We start from the raw sequence: 9,612 nt of genomic DNA, 5'->3' as shown, positions 1-9,612 counted from the left end.
CCAGCTCGAGTGAGGGAGAGATCGCTTTCTTTCTTTTTTTTTTTTTTTTTTGTGGGTGCAGCAGAAGTTTATTGATGGTATGCAAGACAGTAGGGAGGGATCCCTAGGCCCCTATTATTATGAGGGTTTGGGATGGAAATTGTGAGAAAGATGCTCAGTGTTGGGGGCCGAGTTGGGATGGGACTCCTCAGCAACTGAGGGCCTCTCTCTTGTTCTCAGTGTCCTTGCTGGGGGGTGGGTGGTCCAGGGTTTCTTACTCCTTAGAGGCCATGTAGGCCATGAGGTCTACCACCCTGTTGCTGTAGCCGTATTCATTGTCATACCAGGAAATGAGCTTCACAAAGTTGTCATTGAGAACAATGCCAGCTCCAGCATCAAAAGTGGAAGAGTGGGAGTTGCTGTTGAAGTCACAGGAGACAACCTGGTCCTCAGTGTAGCCCTGAATGCCCTTTAGTGGGCCCTCAGCTGCCTGCTTCACCACCTTCTTGATGTCATCATACTTGGCAGGCTTCTCCAGGCGGCATGTCAGATCCACAACAGATACATTGGGGGTAGGAACACGGAAGGCCATGCCAGTGAGTTTCCCATTCAGCTCTGGGATGACTTTGCCCACAGCTTTGGCAGTACCAGTGGATGCAGGGATAATGTTCTGGGCTGCCCCACAGCCATCACGCCACAGCTTTCCAGAGGGGCCATCCACAGTCTTCTGAGTGGCAGTGATGGCATGAACTATGGTCATGAGCTCTTCCACAATGCCAATGTTGTCAAGGATGACCTTAGCTAGGGGGGCTAAACAGTTGGTGGTGCAGGATGCATTGCTGACAATCTTGAGGGAATTGTCATATTTCCCATGGTTCACACCCATCACAAACATGGGGGCATCGGCTGAAGGGGCAAAATGATGACCCTTTTGGCCCCACCCTTCAAGTGGGCCCCTGCCTTCTCCATGGTGGTGAAGACACCAGTAGATTCCACAACATACTCAGCACCAGCATCAGCCCATTTGATGTTAGCGGGATCTCGCTCCTGGAAGATGGTGATGGGCTTCCCATTGATGACAAGCTTCCCATTCTCAGCCTTGACTGTGCCACTGAATTTGCTATGGGTAGAGTCATACTGGAACATGTAGACCATGTAGCCGAGGTCAATGAAGGGGTCATTGATAGCAGCAATCTCCACTTTGCTAGATCTTGAGCAGAAGGCAGCCCTGGTAACCAGGCGCCCAATTCGGCCAAATCCCTTCACTCCGACCTTCACCATCTTGTCTAAGAAATGAGGCTGGCACTGCATGAGAAGATGCGGCTGTCTATGGAACAGGGAGGAGCAGAGATCCCAGAGATCGCTTTCTGTCTCCCAGGGATAAAGGATTAAGAACTAAAAATTTGAGCTTCATGGCTGACAAACTCTTTAGATTTTTGTGATTTGGATTCCACCTAATCCTGATGCAGAAAGACCACAGTGTATGCTACACCACTGCAGTCTCATCAGCAACGGACTACTGATACGATGGACGTCTCCCAATATAAAGAAACTAAAAAGTTCATAGAAACACTGTAACACAATGGATTGCTCAACTGTTTGTGGCAATGCTGGTATAAACACACCTGCTGTGTTGCGAGTCACAGAAGTAATCAGTACAACTATTTAAATAATACTAGCTAATGAAAACCAATGACTGTGCTACTGTTTAATATCGTTACCGTGCGATCTGCTTTACTGTTACTTTGGAGTGTACTCCTGTCTATAAAATCTTACAGGAAGACAGTATGCACATTCTCCCCACCACAGCCTCACACAGCATTTGCCACATCTCCTGATTGCATCAGGAGGCCATGGGGTGTGACCGCCTGCGCCATGCAGGTTTGGGTGAGTGTACTCTGGGACATGAATGCTGGATGAAACTGCTGAGTGACTCATTTCTCAGAAAATCTCCCTGTTGTTAAGTAATTCATGATCGTACCGTCCCTAATAGTGGGAAGTTTCAAAGATAAAGAAAAATAGGTGCTTCAGAGATTTATAGTTAGAAGAAGTCTGGGTTCTTGAGTCCTCTTTAGTATATTTAAGGACTCTTTAAGAAGCTGGGGGAAGAGATGACTTTCTTAAGTTAGATCCAGAGCTCTGTGTGTAGGTGAATCATCAACATTCCTTATGGTCACTGAGTTGTTAATCTATTATTGTGATTATTATAATTGCTCACAAAAAGTCATCCTCAACCTTCAGAACGGAGATGAGATTTCAGGATCTCAACAGAAAAAACTGTTTTATAGATGCACATGCATATGTACATATATACATGTATATGCACACATATATACATATATGTGTAAGTTTATGTGTCAGAAAGTCTCATTATACAACCCATGATGGTCTTAAACTTTGGATCTGCCTGACTCTGTTTCCTGAGTGCTGATATTACAGGCAATCATTATGCCATAGTTATTTTTCTTCTTATGTTTTTAAATTCTCTTCCACTTTATTTATTTAAATTTTACTACACTTACTTATTTTGTGTTTATATGGAGGCCACCAGGGTACACATCAGACAATTTTCAAGAGTCAGTTTTCTTCTTCCACTCTATTTGTTTGGGAGATTAAACTCAGGTCAGCAGGTGTGGCAGCAACTGTCATTACCTGCTGAGTCATCTCTTTGGCTCCTTGTATGTCTCTTTGTGAGACAGGGTCTTGCTGTGTAGCCCAGGGTGAGCTACAACTCCCAGTCCTCCAGTCTTAATCTCTGAAGTAAAACATCTTTGCACTGGAGTCACAGGCACAGGCACCTCAGTAGTATATGGAGCATACTCGGAAGAATATACAGAAAATCGAGAAGATAAAATATTGTCCAGCAAGACTAGGGCTTCTCTGCTTCTGCCTTCATAACTTTATCAGAGGATTTACCAAGCCGTTTTCCATGGATTATTAGATATTGAAAGCATCTGCTCTAAAAGATGTGGCCACAAATCAAGATTATCTCAAAAAGGAAAAGCAACTAACCCTCAGCCACAGGATAGCTACTCTTTTGTGTTGTTATGTGGGAGTAGAAGAAAACCGTGCTTGTCCATTTGGAGAACGATGTGTTTATTGTAGGACTCAGAGCCATGTGTTCAAAGGAATCAGATTTAACACTGTATGCAGCAATCATTCTTTGTACAAACCCCTTTGAGAATCAGAAGTTGAATGGTGATACAAACTTTTCAAGGAAGGATCGATAAATAGTCACAGTAAATAGAATTATTTGTAGGCATTGCTGGTATGTATGTATATATATATATATATATATATATAGTTTTAACATTTTATAATAAGTTCTTAGCAAATTTTTAAGCTGAAGCTGTGAAGTGTGTAACATTGCAGAGTACCCAGGATGTAAGGACCACAAAATCTTTCAAATCTGGGAAGCATCTTGGACACTGCTTTTTGGAGAATCATTTCAAGATTCTGGAAAGTTCCCAAGGTGGTGTGTTCCCGCACATGCTTCTGAGTCCTGTTTTTCTCTAGAAGGCACCATGGGTAGCTATGGTTCTTTCATAACCAAAGAGCCGCAGTGCCACTGAGTTTAAGACAAATGATCCTTGCCCTGACATCAATAGATAACATTCATTCTTAGGTAAAACACGGAAACTTTGAGATATTTCCTTACTTCTCCATCCACATTTGCTTGCTTATTTTAAACATTGGGTGCAGCCTTTAATTCTACTGTAAAGCACACAGTCTGAAAGGTTCACTGGTTTCCCAATGAAAATACTGCTCCTGGCATCTTTCCTCCAGCCTGGGTCAGCCCTGGGGACACTGTTTTTGACCCACATTGTTAGGCCCTATTGCTCTTGCCCTTGGTTTTGAAGCTGTCATCCTTCAAGGAGTACCTAATTTCCCCTCTGTTTTCCTAATCACCCTGGCAACAAAATAGCCAGTCACGACCCAACCCTGAGAAGTAGAGTTGCCAAACCTCTAAGAAGCTTCCTCATTTCAGTCTCAATTTAAAGTCAGTGAATGACCTCTATGAACTTAGGGGATCCTGTATGGCCAGGACCAGAGAATTTGGACTAGAATGGAGTCATTGATCACAGCCAGATATAAAGTCAATCTCTCTTAATTCACAGAGTGAGCCGCTCAGATGTTCTACAGGCAACATCTTCACAAGTCCCTGGATCACCCTTATCAACACAGCATAAATTTACAAAGGGAAGAAGGCTTACTATGGGCAGGGCCATTCAGTCTTTGTTAAATACACTGGATTTAAACCATTCCTATTGCTATGAGAAAAATGAAAAACTGAGTAATTTATAGATAGACACTTATTTTACTTCCACTGTGGAGGATGAGAAGTCTGAGACTGAAGCTCTGAGTTAGTTTTCTGGGGAGAGCTTCTTTCTCTCTCTCTCTCTCTCTCTCTCTCTCTCTCTCTCTCTCTCTCTCTCTCTCCCTCCCTTCCTTCCCTCCCTCCCTCCCGCCAGCCTTCCCTCTCTCCCTTCCTCCCTCTCTCTCTCTCTTCTCTCTCTCTCTCTCTCTCTCTCTCTCTCTCTCTCTCTCTCTCTCTCTCTCTCCTCCATTTGTTTACATCTCAAGTGATATCCCACCTCCTGGTTACCCCTCCACAAGCCCCCATCCCACAACTTCCATCTCCTTCCTCCCCTTTGCCTCCATGAGGGTGCTCCCCAGCCCACCCTCTTCTGCCTCCCTCCAGCATCTTCCTATGCTGGAGCATCAAACTTCCATAGGACCAAGGGCCTCCCTTCCCATTGATATAGACAAGGCCATCCTCTGCTACATATGTATCTGGAGCCACGGGTCCCTCTCTGTACACTCCTTGGTTGGTGATCTAGTCCCTGGGAGCACTGGGTGATCTGGCCAGCTGATGGTTGTTGTTGTCATTGTTCTTGGGTTTTTTTTTTTTTTTTTTGAATGAAAATAATATTTTTTATCAGATAGTTTTTAAAATTTACATTTCAAATGTTATCCCCTTTCCTGGTTTCCCCTCCAGAACCCCCCTATCCAATTCTTCTCCCGAGGGTTCTCCCCCTCCTACCCACACATCTCCTCCCACCTCCCTTCCCTGACATTCCCCTACACTGGACCATTGAACCTTGAAAGTACCAAGGGCTTCTCTTCTTATTGTTGCTCAACAAGGCCATCCTCAGCTACAAGTGCAACTGGAGCCATGGGTCCATCCATGTGTACTCTTTGGATGATGGTTTAGTTCCTGGGAGTTCTGGAGGATCTGGTTAGTTGATATGGTTGTTCTTATGGGGTTGCAAACCACTTCAGCTCCTTCAGTCCTTTTTCTAACTGCTCTATTGGGGACCCCATTCTCAGTTCAGTGGTTGGCTGCAAGCATCCATCTCTGTATTTGTCAGGCTCTGGCAGAGTCTCTCAGGAGACATCTATATCAGGCTCCTGTCAGCATGCACTTCTTGGCATCCTCAATATTGTCTGGGTTTGGTGACTGTATATGGGCTGGATCTCCAGGCAGTCTCTGGATGGTCTTTCTTCAGTCTCTGCTCCACATTTTGTTTCTGAATTTCCTCCTGTATTTTGCTCCTCCTTCTAAGAAGAACTGAAGCATCCACACTTGGGTCTTCTTCTTGAGCTTCATGTAGTCTGTGAACTGTATCTTAGAGTATTACAAGTTTTTGGGCTAATATCCACTTATCAGTGAGTGAATATCATGTGTGTGTGTGTTTTTTTAATGTGACTAGGTTACCTCACTCAGGATTATATTTTCTAGTTCCATCCATTTGCCTAAGCATTTCATGAAATCATTGTTTTTAATAGCTTAGTTGTACTACATTCTGTAACTGTACCACATTTTCTGTATCCATTCCTCTGCTGAGGAAAATCTGGGTTCTTTCGAGCTTCTGGCTATTATAAATAAGGCTGCTATGAACATAGTGGAGCATGTGTTCTTATATGTCAGAGCATCTTTGGGTATATGTGCAGGAGTGGTATAGCTGGGTCCTCAGGTAGTACTATGTTTAGTTTTCTGAGGAACTGCCAGCTTGATTTCCAGAGTGGTTGTAACAGCTTGTAGTTCCACCATCAATGGAAGAGTGTTTCTCTTTCTCTACCTCTTGACCAGCATCTGCTGTCACCTGAGTTTTTGATCTTAGCCATTCTGACTGGTGTGAGGTGGAATCTCAGGGTCCTTTTGATTTGCATTTTCTTGATGACATAGGATGTTGAACATTTCTTTAGGTGCTTCTCTGCCATGGGAGATTCCTCAGTTGAAAATTCTCTGTTTATCTCTGTACCCCATTTTTAATATGGTTATTTAATTCTCTGGAGTCTTACTTTTTGAACTCTTTGTATATATTAGATATTAGCTGTTTATCAGATATAGGATTGGTAAAGATCTTTTTCCAATCTGTTGGTTGCCATTTTGTCTTATTGACAGTGTCCTTTGCCTTACAGAAGCTTTGCAATTTTATGAGGCCTTATTTGTTTATTCTTGATCTTAGAGCATAAGCCATTGGTGTTCTGCTCAGGAAAATTTCCCCTGTACCCGTGTTCAAGACAGAGAGAGCTTATTTCATTTGTCATTCTGATGCTTCATGTCATCTTCATTAGAGGGAAGATGGAAGGGTCATCCCATGGCTTAATCAGTTTCTTAGCACCCCCAATTCTTGATGCCATAATACTGGTAGTAAAATTTAACATGAATTTTGGATGACAAGTGAAGGTCATAGCAGCATCATAAATTGTTTAACAATTTAAAAATGTTGATGTTCTCTTTTTGAGAATGTGATCAATGTAGAAAACTTGAAAAAATAAAATATTGTAAATAGATTTAAAAATCTCTGTGGATTACCAGAGATAATAGCAGTTTGCACTCACTACTCATTCTAGATATTCCTCAGTCAGAGAAAGCATAAGAAAATGTATTACATTTACATAATGCAGTATGTAACCTAACTGTTAAAAATGACACTGGCAGGTGGGCAGAAGACACCAAGGGGCCTCCCTGAAGCATGGCCTGCCTGTACCACTACTGGTACCACTACAATGTGCAAGAATGTGATGAAGAGATAAGAGAGAAGGAAAAGCAAAAGGGTTTGAGAGCTATGAAGAGAGGCAATACTGAATACTTTGCCTAGCCATCTGAGGCCATGGTAAAGTTCTGGCTGATTCATCTGCTGAGGGCCATGTCTGGGTCCATGATCATGCAGCAATAGGAATCTGTGTTGATATCTATGACTCGTATTACCACCAAAGGCCATGAGGATGTCCCTGGTCTGGGCTCCTACCTGGACCATGTTGATGTCTAAGGTCTGTGCAGGGTTCACCCTTAACCTTGACAGCTGAAGTGCTTGGGAAAGTGGGCCCTACACCTTGACTGGGCTGCACAATAGAGCTGACCCTCTGGTAAAGACACAGATGAGAAAGCCCAAGGGCATGAGAGCAGGAGAGAGATGCTGCCCCTTACCTAGTGAGGGGTGAGCTAGCCTCGGCAATGCTGGAGACCTCTCCATGGTGGTGTGGGTATGGGATCATTGGCAGGTCCAGGTCCAGGGCTCTAAGTTGTCCCACCCCAACCTTTACCCCATTATGAATTGCTGGAACACATGAAGGGGCTGGTCCTGCATATCTAAAGTTGCATGATCTCTATGACACGGGGAAATAACAGGATATCTGAGAGGAGTCCCAGTGAGGGTCCAGTATGGATAGTGTAGAGAAAACCAGAGGCTTCAGACCAGCCCAATGACTCATTACAATGGACATTTGCAAGTAAAGCTGTGTGGGCAAAAGTGTACACAGTGGGGCACACTGTGACATATATACATTACAGCTGGCACAACAAGACTTTTAATGTCAATTGTTTTTTCATTCTTCTCATTTTGTGGGGAGGATGCAAAGAGCAGAGGGTTGGGAAAGGGATGGGATTAGGGTGCATGATGTAAGATTCACAAAGAATCAGTAAACAGTTTTACCAAAAGACATCTCGAAATTTTCAAGCAAATGGATTAAACTAGAAAAAATACCATCCGGAGTAAGGTAATTAAGATTCAGAAAGACAAATGTGATCAGTGCCTTGTTCAGTCATCATCACAGAGGTTTCCACTGGCAGCAGATGGGAGCTGATATGGAGACCCACAGTCAGACATTATGTAGACAGAGTCTAAATGTTAGATCGCCATTGGGTCTCTCCCCGCAGAGCTGGGTGAATCCAGTGGAAGAGCAGGTGGAAAGATGGTAGGAGTCAGAGAGGATGAAGGACACCAGGAAAACAAAGCCTACTGAATCAACCAACCAGGGCATGACTGCTTGGCCTCACAGTCTGAAGCAGCAAGCAAGGGACTTGTAGACGTCTACACTAGGTCCCCTGTATATGAATTTTTCCTTTTTCTTTCTCTTTTTTCTTGTTGGGACTCCTAACTGTGGGAGCATGTGTGTCTTTAGCTCACTGAAACTCTTTTTCTCCTGTTTGGTTGCGTTGTTTAGCCTCAGTGTGAGGGCTTTTCTATTGTCTTATTGTATCTTGTTTTATTGTGTTTGGTTTGTCTCTTGCAGGGACTGTTCTTATCTGAAGGGAGATGGCAGATAAATGTATCTGAGGGAGAAGGGAGGTGCTGAGGGAAGCTGAAAGGAGTGGAGGAAAAAAAAAACTATGGTTGGGGTTTATTATATTAGAGAAGAATCTATTTTCAATAAGAAATAACATTTAAATCATTATGGAACCCTAGATAGAAATCCAGGTAACACCCACCACTCTTTCTAGATACTTCTCACTTTGCATTGTGCTAGCCTTGCTGTATTCTACAAAAACAAAGTTCCAATATATCAGACATAGAAACATAATTTTACAAAACTGGGAAAAAAACATACATTCTTTCAGTATGCTGTGACTTTCTTTTTGTCTGCAGTGACAGCCATAAGAAGACCTTTCTGTGACTAGGAAAAGAGTTTGAAGTATCAAAATGAGTGAGACACATAAGAAAATCAAGCAATGAATAACAGTTACAGCATTCTTTCCATTCCACAAGAGATATCATCTGTTTTGGCAGGTGGCAAAGTTCAGGACACCCAAATACCAGGAAGTATGCTATAACACAAGAAAAGCACCCATATCACGCTGTGGAGTAAAATTATTGGGTTAAGTCAGTTACTAAGAGAATTTTATTTTACATCAGCACAAAACTGTAAATGGAACCAGGATGAAATAAATGCAGTGAGGTTTCTGAACTGTCCCACCACGGTGCCACTGACCCTTCACTGAACCCTAAAGGGAAGCCGGAATGGGCACAGATTCCAGGCAAGATCTTTCCAATTTGCTCATTGTTGGAGCCTATCTTGTGAGGGTTGTTGTAGAAACTCAAAAGAGCCTGGTACGCTGGTCGTCCCTGTGTGCTCAGCCCAGGCTTTTCTGCCCTGTAACATCATATCCCAGGCAGCATACTTGACAACACTTCCTATTTATTTGAAACTACTACAGATGCATGCTCTATTGCCTGATACAGGCCCAGGCACTGTACTAGTTGGCTGTCACTTTGAACAATCTTAATATAACTCTTTTATTTTGCATAGTTTTCTATCATTTTAGTGATAGCTCTCTTGTCTGTCTATCACACATACAGCGATGTAGATTTGATGACTCCGACTCTGGGCAGAGTGTAGGATTCA

At 43.1% G+C, this 9,612-nt stretch overlaps 1 pseudogene across 1 annotated transcript; it reads right to left on the bottom strand.

Moving 5' to 3' along the window:
* Positions 1 to 253: 253 nt before the first annotated feature.
* LOC308432129 (glyceraldehyde-3-phosphate dehydrogenase-like) lies at positions 254 to 1,260 on the bottom strand (annotated as a pseudogene). Its single transcript has one exon. The product of its transcript is annotated as a glyceraldehyde-3-phosphate dehydrogenase-like (transcript).
* Between the last annotated feature and the right edge of the window lie 8,352 nt (positions 1,261 to 9,612).

The sequence above is a fragment of the Micromys minutus genome (assembly GCF_963924665.1).
Source record: "Micromys minutus genome assembly, chromosome: 18".
NCBI classification, from domain to species: Eukaryota; Metazoa; Chordata; class Mammalia; order Rodentia; family Muridae; genus Micromys; species Micromys minutus.
The sequence above is the reverse complement of the archived record's forward strand: the minus strand, read 5'-3'. Positions and strand labels throughout refer to the sequence as shown.